The 20,970-nt window shown below is 49.1% G+C and overlaps 1 pseudogene across 1 annotated transcript in view; it reads right to left on the bottom strand.

The window, feature by feature from the left end:
- Positions 1-20,970, bottom strand: part of LOC111178341 (uncharacterized) — a 39,907-nt pseudogene that overhangs the window by 13,928 nt on the left and 5,009 nt on the right. Inside the window, exons 2-4 of the transcript XR_016394218.1 lie at positions 14,025-14,130; positions 13,186-13,362; positions 187-8,411 (exon numbers count right to left, since the gene is read on the bottom strand). The product of XR_016394218.1 is annotated as an uncharacterized LOC111178341 (transcript). The remainder of the gene's footprint in view (positions 1-186; positions 8,412-13,185; positions 13,363-14,024; positions 14,131-20,970) is intronic.

The following is a 20,970-nucleotide window of genomic DNA, read 5'->3' as shown; positions in this document are numbered from 1 at the left end:
TTTTTTTGTTTTGTTGTTTTTTTTGTTTGTTTCCCTGAAGAGTGAATTTCTTCCTTTTACTTATGACTGATAAGATCATACATATCTTATACATCAAATATTATGTCACACCCACGCATGCACATATATGCGTGCACACACACACACACACACACACATATATATACAACTATACCGTTCTGTTACCTGAGCAGAAACAAAGAGATATGGTAAGTTTTCTGTATTATCCTTTAAGTATGTTTTTCAAAAAATTCAGAAGAACGAAGGTGGATATATTCTTTCCCATGTATGTCTCTTCACACGAGGAGGCATTTTCAGCAGACAAAGAGTAATTACTAGCACAGGGATCAGTCACGTAGTATACTTCTCTGAAGTCTGTAAGCCCTTGGGGGGAAACTGAGGTATTTAGTTGGTGACTGTGAAATGACTTAAACAAAATACAGTGAAGTAGAGATCTTGAGTTGGGCCTCTGTTTGTGTTTAATCGTCCAGCAAGAGGTCGGTTTCCTGCAAAGCGGTCTGCGTGGGCAGACTGGCTATCAAATTAACACAGAGAAAAAAAATCCCATTGTTCATTAGTAGGGAAGTGAAAAAGAAAAAAACAGTTGATAAATTAACAGGGGCTCGTTCATTCTCTTTCCAGGACTTACATAGGTAAACAGGATGACAGCACGTGGTATCTGCTTACTTTTCCCGTTGCGGAGCACAGGCTCCGGACGCGCAGGCTCAGCGGCCATGGCTCACGGGCCCAGCCGCTCCGCGGCATGTGGGATCTTCCCAGACGGGGGCACGAACCCGCGTCCCCCACATCGGCAGGCGTACTCTCAACCACTGCGCCACCAGGGGAGCCCTCTGCTTACTTTGTTGAGTCTTTCAGTGACAGTCAACTGCAAGGAAAGATCTTACTCAGTAAACATCAGCATGTTTCCACTCCTCCCCATCCTCCAACCTCCAACAATCAACCTGATTGTTCTGTATTTTCAGGGCAGGAGACGGCAGGGCTGAACTTCTGTAACTCAGGGTGTCTCTATTTTAACCATTGACAGTTTTAAGGTACTGCATCGTTTGAAAGGAATGTTATTTTTTAACAACTCTTTCTTACACACAGAACACACACTTAACATTGTTAAACTCTCCACCTCCACATTAAAGTGCTCACCTTTCAAGAACAAAATCCCTTCTTGGTGTCTCTCAGCACAGGGGCTACAAGAATGTGTTTCTATTTCAAAATCCCACCTGCGATTCCTTACTTCATGCTGTTCTGGAGCAAGCTGCCATTCTTTGTTTTTTTTTTTTTCTTCCAGATCTGATAGGAAAGTTAGAGCCTGAAATGTGAATCAATAAGCCACACCGGTAACTCCTGTGTGGCAAAAGCGGAACAGTGGAAACACGTTGTCTTTCCTTGAAGTGAAATGCCAGTCTGTTCTTGCACGAGCAAACTGGATTAAGATAACGTCCCCTGGGGCGTGAGGATATTTCATAAGGAGACAGTATCTGACTATGACGCGTCTCTAAAGAAGGTAGCTTCAGAACGTTACAGACTTCAGGATACAAGAGTCCTAACCCAAATATCCAGGCCAGACTAAAGATGCAACTGTTATCGGTTGGAAGGTGCTGGATCGTACGGTGGGGAGTTAGTTCTCTGTTGACTTACGTGCCTTTAATGAATACTTTCTTACAGGAAGCAGATAAATAAGTAGCGCAGGATCTGGAGTTCTGGCTCCAAGCTGAAGTTCTGGCTGTGCTGCTGACTAGCTGTGGGATCTTGGGCAATCATTTAATTTTGCCGAGCCTCAGCATGCCGATCTAGAGAACGGAGATACAAATTCCTATCCTGCACTGGTTCTTAGAGGCATATGGAATTCCGTGTACGGCAACAACTGTAATTTTTAAAAAAGCACTACACACAAACATTGTTTTATTAGATGGATCAGGACGCTGCAGTGCCGTTTCAGAGTGAAGGCCGACATGAACTGCGGAGCGGATGGGAAGGTACTCTGATAAATAATAACAGCTTCCATTTTTGGAAGACTTACTCTGTGCCAGACACTGTGCTACGTGCCTTCTATGCATTTTCTCATCATTCACAACCACCTACAAGGCTAGTGGCGTTACTTCCATTTTTCAGGTGAAGGAACAGAGACATAGCGAGGGTACAGCACTTGCTCTTGGTCACAAAGTTTAGGAATGGCAAGACCAGGATTCAGACTCCACTCCGCTTGATTCCAGGCCCAGGCTCTTACTCACCATTCTTTGCTGCTTGGTGCTTTATAGATACTGTAACGGCCAATCTTCACATGGCCATGTGGACCTCTGAACATAAACGGGCTCTGAGGTGCAGGGCTTCGTCAATAAGCACGTGAGCAAACCACTGAAACCAGCTTTGGTCTCGAACATCAGAAGCGGCACCTAACAACCAAGAGGAAGGAGAAAACTTGGAAACCGGTAGGATTTGGCCCCAGACCCTCCGCCACACTCTGACTTGGCGGCGTGACCATAAGCAAGTCACATCGTCTCTAAAGCCTTGTTCTCCTACTAGTCTTAAGCAAGCTCAAGCCTTTGTAAGTCCAGCAGCCCCCTCCTGCATGGGATCGTGGCAGTGCTAAAACACCGTCTCCAAATACAGCCCGCCAGCTCGTCCTCCAAAGCTGCCCGTTTCTATGGGGCAGTTTGGTGGAATGGTCCAACGCAGACTTCTGGGGCTGGAACATCAAGTTCTGGAACTCGCTCCCCGCACAGACTGGGGGAAGTTACTTGACTCTCTGTGCCTCGGTCTCCTCATCTGTGAAATCAGGGTAATAACAAGACCTACCACGTAAGGTTGTTGTGAGAATTAAGACAGAGAAGGAGAAGCAAGTGGAACTAGAAATAGCACATGTACACATTCAATAAATGACGGTTACAATGATAAAAATAAGATATCGGTTTTCCTTCAGCCTGTTATAAGCAGAGATGTGGCTAAGAGATCTGTCACGGCTCCCAAACGGAAGGGCTCCCGGATCCCGCGCCCACACCCTGAGCTGTACGGGGCACATTCCACAGTCGCTAACCACAGAGGAGTCTGATGAATACTAAACCCTGCAAAGATGCCCTCAGATCTACAAATGGCATCTCCAACGGAATGGACCAAAGTGAGTGGTTTTAGTATTTTCTGCCTTCTCCTCTTCCCATTGTGAGACCTGAATATGGGATCCATACCCTTGATTTTGAGCAGAAGTTCGTGTTACAGACTTTTTCTGATAGTAAATTGGAAGTTGAGTGTTTTAGAGAAAAAAAACCGAGATCAAACACTGATGACCGCCTAAAAAAAAACTTACTGGGGGATCCTCCAGGAACAAAATAAAACAAAGCTCCCGTGAGACTGAGTTTTGAGCACAAGCCTCTACTTACACAGGGTGTCAAAGAAATCTGTAGACAGATATTTTCCAGGCACAGACTTCCTCAGGGGGCATTTGTTCAGAAGACCAGCACCTGGAATTTAAAAGACAGTATATGAGCCCTTAGGAAACATCCCAGAGTTGACAGAGGAAACAAAGTCAGTTTTTTCGCTCGCTACTCCACCAGTGTGATAAAGAGATGAATTTTTTAGAAGGAAAAAGGAGCACCTTCTCTTTCCTGCTTAAGACACACAGGCTGGGAAAGTTCCTGCCCAGCGAGTGGCACACGCCTCCTCAAGCTGGAGTTCTCTCTGTGTGAAGCCGGTGTGGCTGTGTGCATTTCACAGCCCCTCAAAGTGTGTTCAGCTAGACGCCTTATGAAATAAAGCACTGTATGGACCCTATACCTCCAGTCACGGAGAAAGGCATGAAAGCAGCCTGCACACGAGGCTTCTATTTCCCAAACTGGTTTTGCAACCTCCTGCTGCAGCAGCACAGACTCCAGAGGGCCAGCAGAGGGCAGCACGAGTCTGTAAATTTGCCCTTTTCCTGCTTGGGAATCAGGCAGAGGACAATCTAGAAAAGGATCCGGGTGACTCTCTCCTATGTGGTCTAACTTTAAAGGTGGAAAGCACCTTTCACCACATCACAGGAGCGGGAGCCCACGTCGTCGAGGTCTTCGTTCCTGAAAACTGGTTGTTCGAGGGAACGCTCGAGTCTTCCGCCCACGGGGCCTGCCCAGCTCCTGGGAGGGCTTCGGAGCAGCTCCAAAGAAGGTTTCTTAGGGAGGCCTGGCTCTCAAACGCCCACGTTTCTGCCAGCGAGAGGCTGAGTGACTCAGCAGGCCATGCAGGAAAGTCTGTCCTGTCAAGTGACTGCCTATTGAAATGTCTAAGTTAATGATTACAACCCCTCGGAGGAGGAACTTCAACACCGCCAAGGCCAGAGAGCAGGCTTGCTCATCAGCGGACGCGTCGGACCTGGTTCACAGGTGTGACCTTTCAGCCGAGTGCTACTGAGCGGGACTGTGCTCAGGCGCTTCAAGATGCCGTCAAAACAGGGACGTACTATGTTAGGAAGATTCTTCAGAGTTGGGATTGAAATTCAAGAGGATCTTGACCAGTAAGAGAAACGGTTGAGAAAAGCAACAGGTATATTCAGTACTGTCTTACAACAGAAAAATCAATCTAAAAAAAATCAAGCAAGTGGAGAAGTACACATGGGAAGGAAGATCTATCAGGGTAAACACACACAATTCAAGCCGACGTGGAGTCACACACAATTCTGGAATATTTAAACAACGTTATAAAATGATAGCGTGTTTCCAAAATTGTCTGATCATAAAAATGAGGATAGGACCCAAGTCAGAGAGGAGCTCTTTCCCTTTTTGACAATGGCTGAGACGTGCATCAGACTGTGGGAAATGCCAGTCTGCTATTTTCTGGGAGCTTTTCAGTCTTTGGAAAAGTATTTGGAATAGTTCACTTAAGCTGCTGGGAAGTCCTCCTTCAATTAACCTTTTCTTGTAAAAGCATGTGATAAAGCCTAATTCTGCACTATGCTTCTTCCATCCTTGCTGTCACTTCTCTGAGGAACTTGGGACCTGTGCCTGCAGCCTCTTAAGACTTAGATGCACAGACGTCATCTGCAGTTGGGGAGACCAGAGCACAAAAAGGTTTGGTCAAGAAAACTGTACGAGTTGGTGCTAAGGTTTCTTAACTATGAGGATATAAGCTTGACAGAGGCATTTTCAGCTTCCCATAACTTCTCTGCCCTTCCCCCTTCCCAGGAGCACTGGAAGTCTGTGCCTTCTACAGTTGCTCTCATCTAAGTATGGTGCTGAGGCTTGTACCGAGCCCATCACTAAAGGGGAGAGCGAGAGCCAGTGAGCACGCTTCACTAACGGGATTCCTGCTGCTTTCTTGGCAGGGGCTGTCAGGGGTCAACCTACACTCTCCACTGACAGCCCCCTGTCACAGAGCCCCCAAAGGTGGTCTTCTTAGGTGCTCAGCGGTCACCCTTTTGAACTTTTAAGGTGTTAGAAGCTGACCTCTGTCAATCCCTGCTTAGAATCAACCTGCCAATGAGTATCTTTCCCTTATCTCTGACTTTCCTCATGAGCATTAGCTTATCTGAGGTTAGTACTTATGCACTCTGCCTTTTTACCCTAAAGGACTATTAAGCAACCCCCCGTTTAATGGCCCATTTAACTGGGAACAGAGAGACGAGCAGCATAAGCTTTGAGATCAGAAAGACCAGGATTCAGATTTTCCCTCTGTCACTTGTTACACAGCTTGGACACACTGTTTAACCCTTTTGAGCTTTAGTTTCTTTACTTATAAAGTGAAAATAATAATGTTAATTCTCAGAGTTGTGAAAATATAACTAACTCAAATAAGACACACGGTAGGTACACAGACCCTCAATAAATGTCAACTAACCCCATCACCCCCAAGTTTCCCCATGAGGGGATGGCTCATCTAACATTCTGGATAACAGTTCCTAAGGCATTATAATCAATATGTTAAAGTTGGTGTGAAAGACTGAAATAATATTGGCCATCAGTACACAGAACCTGTGGGGCTGGGGGCTTCTCTGGCGGGAAAGGGTAGCACATAAGCCAAGGGATGTTGCAGCAAGGAGTCGAGAGTCCAAGAAAAGAGAAGACAGATACATCTGAAACTGGGATGAGGATATTCTAACCATGTCCCGCCATCTATTCACGCATCACGGATTCACCGAGATTGCAACGTAGCAGGAGCTGAATGAGGCTCAGAGGACACGAGAGCAAGCAAGGCAGGTGAGTCCAGTGTAAGTAAACAAATAAACAGATAACGATAGGATGGAACAAGGGCTCCACAGGAAAACGGCTTGTATGGGGGCAAATTTAGGGCCACGTCCATCCGAGGGAGGGGCTGGGACAGTCATGTCTTTCATTGAGGTTGATTAACAACAGCAGTGCTACAGAGCCACGAGTCACTTCTCAGTACTAATGATAAAGACAGGTGCTTCAAAATCAATCAGCAGGACCTCACTGATTGCCTCCTAAGAGCCCGGCACTGGGCTGGACACTAGAAAACCAGGTAAGGAGATGATGCCGATGCACTTGCACACGACCTTACAATCTAACTGTGGAATGACGTCTAACACACAGAACAGGTAAGTTGCTGCAGGGTGCACGCAGAGGACAGCACAGCAGTCATTTAGGGCTGGGTGAGTGTGGGGCTGGCCGGGGGGGGGGGGCGGGGGGGGCGTTCGAAGAGGAAAGGGGCCTGAGCTGGGCTCCACAGGTGTGACATGGGCAGGTGGAAGAACGGGGGGTTTCTGGGAGGGTATGCTAGCATTGTTAAACGTAGCAGGCAGGTGAAATCAGTGAGAACGGGGAAATGCCACTGCATTTGGGGCCTTTGGGAAATTAGACTGCCAGGGATTTGAGGCAACGCAGGACTGCAGTCAGGGTGCGTGTGTGTGTGTGTGTGTGTGTGTGTGAGCGTGAGCTCACGTATGTATTCCTCACGCGCGCACACTCACACAGTAGTGAAAGTTAACTGAGATCTGAGGTGGCAGGAGATGAGAAAACACATGAAATTTATGAAGAACAGAAGAAACAGATGTTTGCTGGATGGGAAGCACTATGCTGGAGACACAAAGTGAACAAGACAGGGCGCCAGTCCTCACGGCCTCAGCAGGCTAGCAGGTGTCCAGACAAGCAGGCAGTGGGTTAGGTTCTAGGACAGGGGAAACTCTAGGGGCTACGGGGCCCACAGGTGAGGCACCAGATTTTGGGGTCAGGATAATAAGCTTTCCCAGGGCCTCCTAGCTTCCTCCACGTCCACAGAGGGGTGGGCAAGAATATACTGGGGTGGTCGGTTCCTCCTGGGTTCCCCAGAGAGACTGGGAGCCCCTTTCTCAGGATGCCTTGATGAATAGGGTATACGGGTACCCCTGTCTGTGGGGAATGCAGGCATCTGGGGCGCTGGGTTACATCAGCTGGAGATGCTGCCCTCTGCAGGTGCGCAGGACGCTCGGGGAGGGGCAGCTCCACACTCTCCGCCCCAGTCCCTTCGTCTCTGGAGGCCCAAGGCGCCTTTGAGTCCCATGAGAATACAAAAAACCTTAAGGAGAACCCCGTGCGGCTTTCTATTCCGTTTCTCCAGCTTACCATGTAAGTTTCTGCTAGGAAAACTTTACCCACGGCTTAAATTTGAAACATCTGCTGGATTATAATTTTTTAAGCCCATACAAATAAAGCCAGTATTTAAAAAATCCGAGGCAGACGTAAGTTAAACCACCGCCCAGGCCTTCCCTGGGGCCAGCTCTGTGTGCAGCACATGGAGGGATGGCCCAGCGCCCTGGAGCGCGATGCCCGGGAAAGCTGGCAGGGACACGGCCCAACGCTTCTTCCCGCCTCTTTTTAAAATAAATTGTTTACCTTAAGGATGAAGACAATATAGGTGATGGGGAGGAAAACGTTGTTATTCGTCCCGTAAAATCATGCTCAGAAGCTAAGAAGCTAAACACAAGCTGACTGCCCTCCGCCCTGTCTCCCAGGGCTGGGAGGACGGAAGGTGTAACTTACTGTTACTGGCACTGCGGGACAGCTCCTCCCACGAAAATATCTTGTCGGGCATGCTTCATTGATACTTCTGACATGTTTAGTTAACGAAAGCATCGCGAGGTTAACACAACAAAGCGAGCCGTAACAGCTGCCTCCGTGCCACCTGAAAGGACCCTGAGGCACTTGCCCCTTGCCCGCCCCGCCCCCGCTCCCCCACCACCACCGAGGCCTTGGGTGGGAAACTTCCTTTGACTGGGTTTTCCTCCTCAGATGAGTAACTCTATCCATCTCTTGGTTCAGGGTGTTGTCCTTATACAAAGACAGGTGACATCGTCCTCCTAGGGGATCAGGGAAGCCGCTGGCAGAGAGCTAGGGACCTGGCATGTCCTTCTCTGCAGATCTTGTGGACACAGAAGAAGTGGGGAGGGGGGGTGTCGGAGGACATGGTGGTGCATGGGCCCAGCGGGGGTCACTGGTTCACGCCGGGGCTCACGGGGAACCGAGTCCTTTCCCGTGGGCTTCTCGAGGCCCGGCCTGCAGTCCTTGGCCAAGCAGGAAGGGTGAGTCACTGCTCCTCCAGCGGCGGCTTCTCTGCCCCGTCTCCACCGCCCTTCACTCTATTCCCAGGAGACACGTGCAAGCTTCTAGAGCATCTTCTAAGCATGACATTCACTCAGTGCCCCGAGGAGCACAGTGTGCTCTCAGAACATTGCTCAATTCTGTCTCCTGTGGGAAGGAGTCGACGTTTGTTTTATTAAGAACTAGCGTGAAATAAGCTAATTCTCATCCAAAAAAAAGAAAATGAGAGAGAGGGGTCTATCAAGTCTCCCATTTCGGCACATAGATAGAAATGCTATTATTCTTATTTCTGGAAGCCCAGGAGCTAATAAATTCACCAGGCTGACAAAGGAGGCTGGGCGGAAGCTGTCTACACAAGTAACGGATTTGTTTCATTCTGTACAGATGAGGTTCTCCTTTCTGACCTAAGCCATTTTCTAAGCATCGTCCAAGGGCAGCAGCTTCTCCCGCCAGGCTGGGGCAGGAGCTGTGTGGTCAGAGGAGGGCGGCCCGGCTCCCACCGGCCTCTGCTCCCCACACCGTGACCTCCGGCCGACCACGGCCCCTGCTTCAGTCTCATCTCTGAAACAAGCAGCTTGTCTGTGACAGTTTCCCCTGTGCTCTAAAATGATTCTAAGATGTGACATGAGGTGTGAGGCTGGTCTCCACTCTGGCCTGCTCCTAAGGGGCTTCAGTCGTAAGCCCATGAGTGGAAAGTGGCCCTGCCAAGAGAGAGACGTTGTGAATCACTCAAAACCATGAAGAACGTTGGTTGGCTCTGACTTCAGAAGGGCAGGATGAACAAATCCATGCCCGGCGGGCACCTGCTGACTGGCTGTCTCTGCCTTTTTAACCCCTCAGGGCCCGAGTGCTTCTCAAGAGCCTTCTGACGCTCTGATGCTTCAACGCTGTCAGGCTGGTACCCTTTGCCGGTTTCCGTACAGGCGGGCATGCCGAGTCCAGGGAGAGTGCTCATTATCTTTCTGTATGGTCACTGGGATTGGCTTTTTTGCAACTTCTACTCCCAAAGCAGATTAGTTCTCCCTCCCAGCACAGGTCAAAAAACAAAGAATAGAGCTGCCCTCCTTTTAAAATCCTCTCTCCAAACTGCACGCCCAAATCCAGGGAGTCTAGAGATTCTCTCGACTGGAATGGATTCTAGAATCAACTGACCTCTAACTTCCAAATGCATTTCAATTTGGCCTTTATTGATCTGAGATCATAAAGGTTGTAGGAATCAGGATATGGCTCTGGTTGCTGGCAGAAGCTGCATTAATTCTTCCTGCCTTCGAGAAACTGGGAACACTTTGGACCGTCCATAGTTTTGTGTGGCTCATGGAAAGTAAACAAGATGATAACAGAAAAAACCCAACTTCCTGGTCACAGCTCACAGCATCTTTGGCAACTAAGTAGTGAGTTCCCCGGCCCTGCTGAAAACTGCCCCAGGGTGGTCAGAGCATGTGAAAAAACCCAGCGCTCAAGACCATTTGCCCAAGAAAATGACTGGGGTTTTTGCCTTCAGGGACACTTCAGCTGCAGAGAATAGCTGGGCACACGATGTGTGAAGTTTAAAAAAAAAAAAATGAAGCTTTTTTTTTTTTTTTTTAAGTTCAAGAATTGCATACTCAAAAAGCAAGAGACATGATGCCGTTTTCTCCGATTCTGAAAGCTCACAGTGGCCACAGCACAGTTAACCACACAGAGCATTTGCATTCAGGCAACTGTCTGATTAATTGTCACCAGACTTGTTACGGCCTTACAGGAACTGAATAAGCTGGGAGTATGTCCTAAGAGCTATTCAGTTGTGAAAATGTAGAGAGCCTTCTGTTTTGTCTTCTGTAAAATCTAATCAGCTAAAATGACGACTTGGTGATCAGACTTGCGATTCTTTTGCTACTTGAAAAAGGCTTATTTTGCCAGGCAAGGAGACACTTAACTTGTTTTTTTAGACTGAGGTCATCTCTATTCACTGGTGTAGTAAACAAGCCAGACTTAAACAAAACAAAACAACAACAAAAAACCCTCCTTTCAAGAACAACACTACATTTTTATCTTCTCTGAGATGAACTAAAAGCACCATAATTTTTTAAAAACAACAGCCATCAGAGTATCTATGAATGATAAAGAAAAACTTAAAAAACCCTAAACCTCATTTGCTCATTTCCGAGAATATTGACAGCTTAAGGTATCTCTTCATATCATTTTATTCCTTAAGCTCTCTTAACTTACAAGTCCTAACAGAATCTTAAACCATCGTTTTAAAATCCTCTTCATTCCATTCTTAAAGATACCCGTAAATGGATAATTTGGGTATGTTCAAATAAAACCACCACGGCCCGTACGTATAATTGTGAAAAAAACTCTTCGTATTTTGCCAAAGATACCAGCTAGAAACTACCATTAGGACAGTTTCCTTTTTGGTCTTCAATTGCCTTTATTTCACTTTCCTATCAGCTCGGTGACACTCTAGATGCATAAAGCTTTCTCCGCAGCTCTGGCGGTGCCCTGAGAGCCTTGCAGAGCCGGGTGAAGTGGAGAGCTCCCGGTTTGCCAGGGCACGGTTCCCAGGGCGGTGACTCAGCTCTGGAGGCCACCTGCTGCAGGGGTGCTGCCACTCTCCGGGTCATTGCCAGTCACGAGGGTAGAAGGACAGGACAGAGCTGAATGGACCCAAAGAGTCAACAGCTCAGAGCCAGGTCAAGGGCAGCGTCAGAAGGAAAACCTTTGTTTATAGAAAGTCCAGCCTTTCCAGGTGAGGCTCTGCGTAGCAGAGGGGCTTCACACCTGGAGGCTAAGCATCTTGGTCACCACCTGGGCCTCTGGCTGCGGTACAGAATGAAGGCAGGGCCACAGGGCAGCTCCCACTTTCAACACCACTTTGATCAAGTCACCATGGTTTTCAAAAGTAACAAAGGGCGTCCGCTGCCAGCAAGATAGCCCAGTGCTTTTGAGGTCTTTCCTCTACCTAAGTCCAAACTTCCACCAGGGCGTTCTCTCGACTTCCTTTAGGTAAACCCTCTGCTCCAACTAAAATCGGCTGCCTCCACCGCCCCACTCTGCGGGGCTCCCTCCCTCTGGTCTGTTTTTCTGTTTTGAGAGGCCGGTTGGGTTGCCAGCAGCCACAGACACTGAGCTACTCCACCCGGGATCCTTCTCATTCCTTGCCCGTTTTAGGTGTACAAAACCGCTAAGGTTCAGTTCAATATTCCCTTCTTGCTCTACGGAGCCTCCCTGGACCACTCGGGCACGTCACCCTCTCCTGCACTCACAGCACTTACGTCTTAACGGTGCAAAGCCAACCGATGTTTACTCAGTCCCTCCAATGTGCTAAGTCCTTTCAGTCAATGACAAACACTTAAGGGACATGTGCTCCACGTCAGACAGCATGTCAGGTGCTCCGAGTATGAAGGGAAAAGACACTGTCCCTGTGGCAGGAGTTTACATCCCTCGCAGGACAGAAGTACGCGAGCATCGCCACCTAGCCCGTGAAAGGAGCTCTGCCTGCAGACTCAGCAGGCTTTACGGAGGAACTCTAGGCTGAATTTTAAAGGAAAAGGAAGGTTTTAACGGAGGGACAAGGTTGGACAAGGAAGGAAGGTGGGCGCTACAGAAGTAAGACGGCGAGTTCACTTCGGTATCTCTGCAGCTTTGGGTTGAAGGGTTGGGGGGCACACGGGACTGGGAGGTGGGCCGGGGCCTGGGCATGTGGGGCTTTGCACTGCCCGAGTACCTACATTGTATGAGGTGGATCAACAGGGTGTGAGAGAGGCGGACGGCAGGGCTGGCTGAGGTCAGGAGTGCTGAAGGGCTGAGGCACTTGGACATACATTATCTGGCTCAATCCCCACCACATTCTTGAGCTCCTTGCTTGGCAATTAATCACACACGGCCTTGTGACACGTTCACATCTGCTATCTCGTTCCCTAACGTGGCCTGCATGCTCTGTCTTCTCCCCAGCTAGACGCTCAGCTCCTTGCAGGCACAGAACAATGCCTTCTCTCTGCTGGCCCACAGTGGCCAGCACAGGGCCTCATACCCACAGACGGTCAGAAACACATGCCATTTTTCTTTTCCTTCCCTGTTCTTTTTTTAAAAATCGAAGTACAGTTGATTTAACACAGGTCTTAATTGACACTTCAGGATGTGCTCTTGCCGCCTGTCAAATAAGTAATTAAGTCCATCAGCAAATAATTCTTGAGACCTAGACTCTGGACGGTACTTAGGGCACATATCAAAAAGGTGTGCAATACAGGCGGGTGGGTCCACAGAAGCATTCTGAGAGGAGCAGGAGGGCGGGCTGGAAGGAGGGCTTAGCTGGCCAGCTCCACGTCGTGATGGACTTCTCTTCGCCCGCACTGACTGGCTGTGCCTTCACTCTTGGGCCTGGAGCTTAGCTTAGTTCTTTCCCGAGCTCCATCACGCCCAAGAGGAATCAGTCGGTGATCTGGGTCTTCGCCTGCTTTTATCCTGTCTCCCTTTATTCCCTCTATAGTGGTGAGCAACAGTGATATGCCAGACACTGTGACACAGAGAAAAAAAGTCTCCCCTTTCAGGTAGCTTATGTCTTGCGGGAGGGGAAGAAAAGCACTTGGTTATAATGCGGTGTGCTCACGTTTTCTCCCTCCCCCGCCCCTTATTACATTACATCACATTATCTAATGTAATCCAGAGGGCTCCCTGAAGGAGGTGATACCTGAGACGACTCCTAAGAATGCACAGGTGTCAGCAGATGAATGGATGAGGAAAAGAGAGGAACACGGGCAGAGACGCGGTCCAGGGCAGAGAAGCGGGCCTCAGGGATCTTCTGAGAGAGGCACTGGAACCTGGAAAAGGAGGAGCTGTTAAAGGGCTCTGAGTAAGAGAAAGACAAGCAGATTTACATTTTAAAAAGATCAGTTGGGAGGCCAGTGGAAGAACTTATTGGAAAGTAGTGACCTTGGAGTCCAAAGAGGGCAAAGTACGGATTAGAAAGATAACAAAGCAGAATGGTTAAGCCCTGGATATGGAGTGACACGTGTAGAGAGAGAGTGACCGAGAAAAGTCTTTTAAAAAAGACCTTTAAAATGACTGCATTTCAGAGAGCCTCCAGCAACAGGTTACACACACACTGTTGATGCTGGCCACAAGGGGGCAGCCTCACACAGCCATTCCATGGCCAGACCCTCCAGGATGTAGGGAGAGAGATTTCCAGGTTTTTTGTGCAGAAAACTGGGAGCGCTTGGTTTTAACCACCAGAAGTGGCTAGCCTTTTCTAGGCCTTTTGGACTAACAATTTTGAGTGATGAAGAATATCTACCATTCTCAGCTTAGTTCCTTGTAAAGTCGATTTAAGACACTGTTATCTATTCAGGGTGGTTCTCTCCTTACCCAGAGATCTGACAAAACTTCAGGTTTGTGACTTACAGGCAATCAGCACAACTTCATCTGCCCTCGACCTGGCTTCCTCTTCCCGGATTGCTCACCTCTTCAGCTCCCCCCTTGGATTCACAGATGCCCCTCGCCAATCCCCAAGGGAGTCCTGGACTCTCCTACCCAGGCAGCCTTTAAAGATGTAATTCCTGGTGGAGGCTGGATGGAACCACCCAAACTTAAGAGAACGGGGTTCTCCACCACATAGGGCGAAGCCACCAAGTAAATTCTGGAAAGGAGACACAAGCTCTCTGAACTTGCCCCATAAACATAACTTTTCTCCCACTGAGAACCTCTGTAGAAAGCATGGAGTATCAGGTGGATAGGTGTGAGCTGCATGAAAGCTGGTGGTCTTGTCTCTCACTGGGCTATCTGAAGGGTAGCCAGCCAAGCCCTCAGAGAAGTGTGTCGGGCGTTTGAAAATGTAGACTGAGAAGGAAAAGTTTTCTGTAAGTTTTCACCAAAGAGAACCAGCTAGTAAAGAGCTTGGCCCCATGACCCAGTCTGACAATGATCCTTGAAACATGCTGCCGGGACCTTGACAGGCCCAGGGGCACCGTCCCCAGGTCAGCAACACTGCCCACCTGAGGCCCCGTGTCCCCCTGCACAGTTATCTGTGGGGGCTGCTGGAGCCTGTGCTCTGCGTGGGGCTGAGCCTTTCCTGGGGAGGCAAGGGCTGCTGTGTAAGCAGCCGGGGAGGAAGGCAGGCACAGAGAGGGCGCCAAGACCCCAGCCCAGGGCCCCCTCGGGCTTCCTGGGTTGTCACTTGCTCTGACTGGCTCTCGTGACCACGCAGGTCCATTTGCCTGAAGAGGTAGGAGAAAGTGACAGAGACTCCATCACTGGAACCAGCGTTTGTGATCCTTCCCAAGAAAGGCAAACCACCTTGCAGGCACTGCACACACTTTAACCCATTCAGGCCTCACAGCAGCCTGTGAGGTAGGTACTACTGCCATTTGACAGACTAGGAAACTGAGGCACCAAGACATTAAGCAACATTAACGTGCCCAGAGTCACACAGCCAGCAAGTGGCAGAAGTGGGTTGCAGACCCAGGTGGCCTGACTTCAGGGCCCGTAGGTTATATCCTGTCTCATCAACAGGGAGAGGGAGAGGCCCGGGAACCTCCCAGGGTCACTGGTGCTCACGGGCTGGCATGGGTATTGGGGAGGGGGCGGGAATTGGATGGAAGAGACAGGGATCCGGCCTCCTAATCCCACCCAGTGCTTCCTCCACACAGTACGTGGTGCCTTCTATGCTCTTACTGGCATCACTTGTTCAGAGGGCCAGAGAGACGGACCGGCCCTCAATCAAAACAGCGACCAGCCAAGCAGAAGTTTACCAAAGAGGCAAAAACCCTTGTATGGAAATTGACCTACACTTTTCTTACTACAGACAGAAGCCCTCCAGCTTGCAAAAGTGATTCTAGAGACAGCTCGTATATTCCAGACAGGTTCCCTTCCTTTTATCACTTTTCGCAAGTTGTACTTGGCTTATAACCTCACTGAAGTTTTCAATTGATTTACCATCGCTGGTGGTTTAAATCGGCTCACCCCAAATTTTAAGAACCTACGCGTAGAGGGGTCATGTCAGCATCAGAACTCCCACGCATGCCTGAATCACCTCAATGTAGGAAAAGAGAAAAAGAGTGAACTATGTCCCCAGGCCCCGATTTCCAGAGAAAACCACACCTCAGAGGGAAGGCACTGGTCCCTGGGTGGGACACAGAGCCCTCTGAGAGGCCCTCTAAGCAATGTCACAGACTCGAGCTGAATTGTGTGGGCTTCAAAGCTGCTTCATCAAATCGGCAGCCCACCAGGCCTCATCAATATTTGAAAGCATAATAGAGAAGTGAAGTGAACCAGAGCAAGTGCGCCCGGCACTGAGCCTCCCGCTGGGAAGTATTGCGGTAGGGGAAGAACCCATGTCTCAGAGCAGCCCTGACGGACTAAAAATATCTCCTGCTTCTACTCTCATCCGTCTGGTCACTGTCCCAGACGCAAGCTCAGCACAGCCTGGTCCACAGAATCTATTACATCACCGTCTACCTGCACTTCGTAACTGGATAGAGAAGGCGGAATAGTCTCCTTTTTTTTTTTCTCATGGACTCGAGTACAAATTTACAGACTAGGATATAATGACATTCTATTCAAAAACAGGCGCCAAGGGTACCTGCTTCAGCCTGGCATCTCAGGAAAACTTTGGAAGTGGAGTCCTTTAAAGGAAATCACTTACTTTAACTGCAGACTGGCAATGATGACTCACCCCAGAGATCCAGCTAAATGCTGGCACAGGAATTCTTAATGACAGTGTCAAGCAAATAGGATCTTATATAAAGGGAAACTTCTGCGTAAAATGCCTGTGGACAAGCTGCTCTGACCTCCTGCATCCTCAAAGCTCTTCTGCTCTGTTGCATAACCCATAACCTTGAGAACAATCGGCCCTTCCTGCCAGCAGCTTCTCCGTGTCCACCTGCCCCTACAGGTAGTAAAAGACAAAAAAGGATCGGGAGCAGTGTTTACACAACATGTCCCAGCACTCTCTTCCTCCTGGCCTCACCCCACCCCCCGGCTTCGAAGTTCATTTCTTCTAAAATGGGGGAGAGGTGATTCGAAGAGCGAGGGTGCGCGGCCAAAGAGGAGGGACGCGTGGCCAGAGGCCTGCCCCGACCTCACGGGCAGCACAGGGGACACACGGGACACGGGACTCAGGACTCGGGAGGGACTCGCCAAGCAGGAGGCCGCCAGGCTGCCCGCTGGGGAGGCCCAGACTGGAGGAGGTTTAACGTCAGAAGAGGGCCTCTCCCGCCCCGCCCGCTCGGTGGACCACCAGAACCTTGGGGGCCAAGAACGCAGGTTCCACTTGGCAGCCCTGACCGGGGTTTTTGTTTAAATCCTGCCGGCCTGGCTGTGTTCCCGCTCACAAGACTGGCACGTGTGACCCACGGTACAGCGGGCAGATCATCGGTTTAAAACCAGCTCCACTTAAAGTCACTGTATAGTCCCTGTGGGCATATTCTCACACTTTGGGGCACCTGGTGTGACTACTGGGTTCACTAAAATCTGCTTTTGCCGTATATCCTTATTTATTCCCCTCAACAAGTAACAGTATCAGGAGAGGAAAGTGGCAGGCAGCCTTCTGGGGACAAGAGCTCTCCTAAGAGCCTGGGTGCCTGGGCCGCGGACACTTCCGGGGATCATCGAGCATGTCCCTGAGACCTCTGGGATGGACACCTTCCAGAGCAGGGAGGGACCAAGCTGAAGGCCTCTGAGGGGCCGCACCTGCTTGCCCCTCCCTCACCTGGGCCACACCTGCCTTCTTCCTGATCCTCAAAGGCCAGACTCATTTCCCACTGCAGAGCCTCTTTTTTTTTTTTTTTTTTTTTTGCGGTACGCGGGCCTCTCACTGTTGTGGCCTCTCCCGTTGCGGAGCACAGGCTCCGGACGCGCAGGCTCAGCGGCCATGGCTCACGGGCCCAGCTGCTCTGCGGCATGTGGGATCCTCCCGGACCGGGGCACGAACCCGCGTCCCCTGCATCGGCAGGCAGACTCTCAACCACTGCACCACCAGGGAAGCCCTCCAGAGCCTCTTAAACGTGCGGTTCTTGGTGCTTGGAACCTTCCCCCCAACTCCTCCGCCCACATACTCCTTCCCATCCTGCAGCTCTAACCTTGGAAATCACCTCCTCACAGAACCACTTGAAAGGAAGGCCCTCTTTCATCAGAGAGCACCTCTCCCCTCGTCTCATGGAGCCTGAGTTTTAATAGACTGCTTTTCTGTGCATTTACTCAAGTGCCATGGTGACAGAGGTCGCTGTCATCACCGTCTCAGCGCTGACCAGTGCCTGGCACATAGCAGCTGCTCAAGAAATCTTTGTTGACTGAATGAGCAATGACGCCAGCCTGCCTTGACCTCCCTGAGTCACTCTGATCTGTGAATGTCCTGTAGAAGGTACTTCTAACTGCATCGCCATTTCATCCTGACCTTGCCCACCCCCCAGTTAAACCATAATAAAATGCTGGGATGGCTTCTTACTGTGGATAACCAGGTACAAAAGGAGACGTCCATAACTGACACTCCAAACCACCGCTGGAGGAATTTATGAACTTCGTCTAACGTTCTATCGTGGTGGCAAAATTAATTCCTGTGTGAAATTAAAAATTCCTCCCTTTGACAACATTCCCAGGAGTACCTAGAACAGAGCAGGGCTGAGTATTAAATCCTGAACTTTTAAAGTTTAGGAAACGTTGCCCCAATCTCTCTCTGCCTGACTCTGTATTCTGCGGGTTACCTGCTTACGGAAATGACGACAGGCCCTGCATTCCAGGTGAGTCCGTCACACCTAGCTCTGTGTGTCCAAGACGCCGCCGGCTCACTAGCTTGCCCTGCCGCCCGCCCCAGCCCGCCCCCGCCAGCAGGCCCGTGGAGAACACCCCAGTCTGATATTAAGATCTATTCAACTGGTCAATTACACAGCCAGCAACCTCTCAACAGCCTCTTACTTGTCAACCGAACCAGCCCCCCGACTCATATCCTCTTGCTCCCTTTCTTGGCGCCCAGACACACACACCTCCCACCCTGCTCATTTCGTACTCCCTAATACAGCAGGATCTTACTCAATTTGCTCAAGACCTTTACCAGAACCCCCGCAGTTCTCCATTTTTCCCAAAGCTCTACTACTCCTCTCCCCCAAATAAGAGCAGCAGCCAGCTTGGTCTGCCTACAGAAGATTCACCGTCAACACCTAGAAACTTGGACAGGATCCATCACAGGTCACTGTAAGGCTTTCACTGGAAACGTGGGTGGGGAAGGGGGGTAGGAGGATGCCAAGGAAGACATTAAAAGGGAGAGAAATTAAAACCTGTGGATTCTCCCTCTGGACCTACTTGGTGAGAACAAGAGTGACACACTGCTTTGTTACAGAGTCTAATACCTGAACTAAGACCGGCCTTGGAATATTCACATGGTATGTCAGAACGTAAGACCTGGGGTCGGAGACCTAAGCTCAAGTCCTGGCTTTCCCACCTACAAACTGTGTATATGCACCGGGGTAAGCTGATGTTTCCATGTCAGTGCAATGGGGTTAAAGAAATTGACTTCCCAGAGTTGCGGTGAGGATTCAGTCAGGTAATATCATGAATGTACCTTAGGATCTGTCAACACTGGATATTTCATGTATTAGTTTCCCTTGTCACCAAATATGTCATTTCTACCTCTCTCTCATTCGAACATTTGTTGAGTACCTGCCATGTGTCAGGCACTGTCTTGTGTGTCAGGGTGTTTATCCAAAGGTAAACAATACCAATCCTGGCTCTTAAAGGGCCAGCGCAAGTCAGGGAAGACAGACAAGAAACAGGAAGTTAGAACTTGGTATGATGTGTGCACAAAGGGGTAAGCAGAGGGTGCTGTGGAAGCATGTGGGGCACTTGACCTGGTCCTGAGCAGTCAGGGAAGGCTGCCTGGAGGAGGTTTCATCTGAAGGGAACAGTAGTGGTTGCCTAGGAAGAGAGGGAAGGAAAGAGATTCCACGTGGAGGGCAAACATGACCAGCTTCATCTGGCTGGACCAGAGACCATGGAATAGGGGTAAGGATGGGGTAATGCCAAAAGATGAGACCAACGCACGAAGGGCCTTTGTGCCATATCCCTGGAAAACCCGCTCTTCCTGACCAAGGCATTATGCAGTCAGTCTACCAAGCAATAGTAGTCTCACAAGATGACAGATTTCTGGGTCCTGACAGTGCGCTTAAATTATAGGGCCTGAACTTACTGGAAGGCACAATATTAATGAGTTTCTATTCATTTCCAGTAATAAAAGAAAAGAGGATTCCATCATGGGCCACACCTCATCGCTTTTTTGGTAGTTGGGATAGCTACTTTGTTAATTACCTTTTTTGGACATACTACTCTCTTATTACCAAAAGCGCGTTGGCTGGAGCCATGGGGGCAGGTTGTGGTAACGCGCATCGTTAATGACAAGCTGTAACCAGGTGAAGGTCCAGGGCAAGGTAAGGCACGATGATGCGCAGCTTTGGGGGCTGCATCCATCCTCCCTAACACGTTAAAACCACTACAAGAGATAACTGACTAAATGAAACTGAGTGGCCCCAAGGGATAAAAATACCTCCAATATATGAGTCATTTATGGAAACTGAATAGGATACAAATTAAGAGCTTGCGTTTAGGAGCCAGACTTCTGTGATTTGATCCTGGCTCCTCCACTTACTAGCTGTGTAATCTTGGGAGAAAAAACTTAACTTCTCTGTGCCTCAGTTCCCTAGCTGTAAAATGGGTCTAATAATAGCACCTGCCACACAGGATTGTTTATTAAAACAGACAACCAAGTAAAGTACTCGGCCCAGTGCCTGACATATGGGGCCCAGCTCAAAGTGTTACCTACTGTTGTTAGCGTTACTAATCTCTTGCACCTGTGTTGGGTCAGGTCCATTCTCACCTATGGTTTACATGAATGAAAAATTAGAGGCCTGAACACGGAAATGAGTTATTCCTTGTTAATCCTGCCCCCAGAACAGTGAGGCCACAGGAAATATAACCGAAGTGACCTGGAACCCTTGGTTAGTCATGGTTGGTACAGATTAGGTCACAGCTAACTGACACTGTTATCACCACAGTGGTGATGATATTCATACTTCAGTTTCAAATGAGAGGGCTCTCAATTAAATCAGTACATGAAAGGTTCCATACTGGAAAATATCTCCCATCTACCTAAAACATTGTTTCTGTGCCCTCTGTTGTTTTTCTTAAATCCCTGAGAGTAACGCCATAGGGTATTTCGTTAGAGTTTTCTCTTCAAGACATCTATCTTAAAAGTTAACGATGTACCTCACGTATCTTATTTTCCTTACAAACCTGTTATATAATCCCACTGCCTGTGAATGTACCCCAAACCTTATTTTATGTTTAAAAACTTTATGATTTAATTTAAACTCATTTTAAAGCCATTTATATTTCTGACATGTTAACCCCTTTGGAGATACTAGGTTCCAAACAGGTACCACCCAGCTTACAAAGCAGCTTTCGTACGATTCCCAAGCGCTAATGTAACAGGACC

Source organism: Delphinapterus leucas, chromosome 9 (assembly GCF_059928025.1).
Source record: "Delphinapterus leucas isolate spDelLeu-1000000601 "Yukka" chromosome 9, BTC_Dleu_Yukka2, whole genome shotgun sequence".
Lineage (NCBI taxonomy): Eukaryota > Metazoa > Chordata > Mammalia > Artiodactyla > Monodontidae > Delphinapterus > Delphinapterus leucas.
Note: the sequence above shows the minus strand (reverse complement) of the source record. Positions and strands in the feature narration are given on the sequence as shown.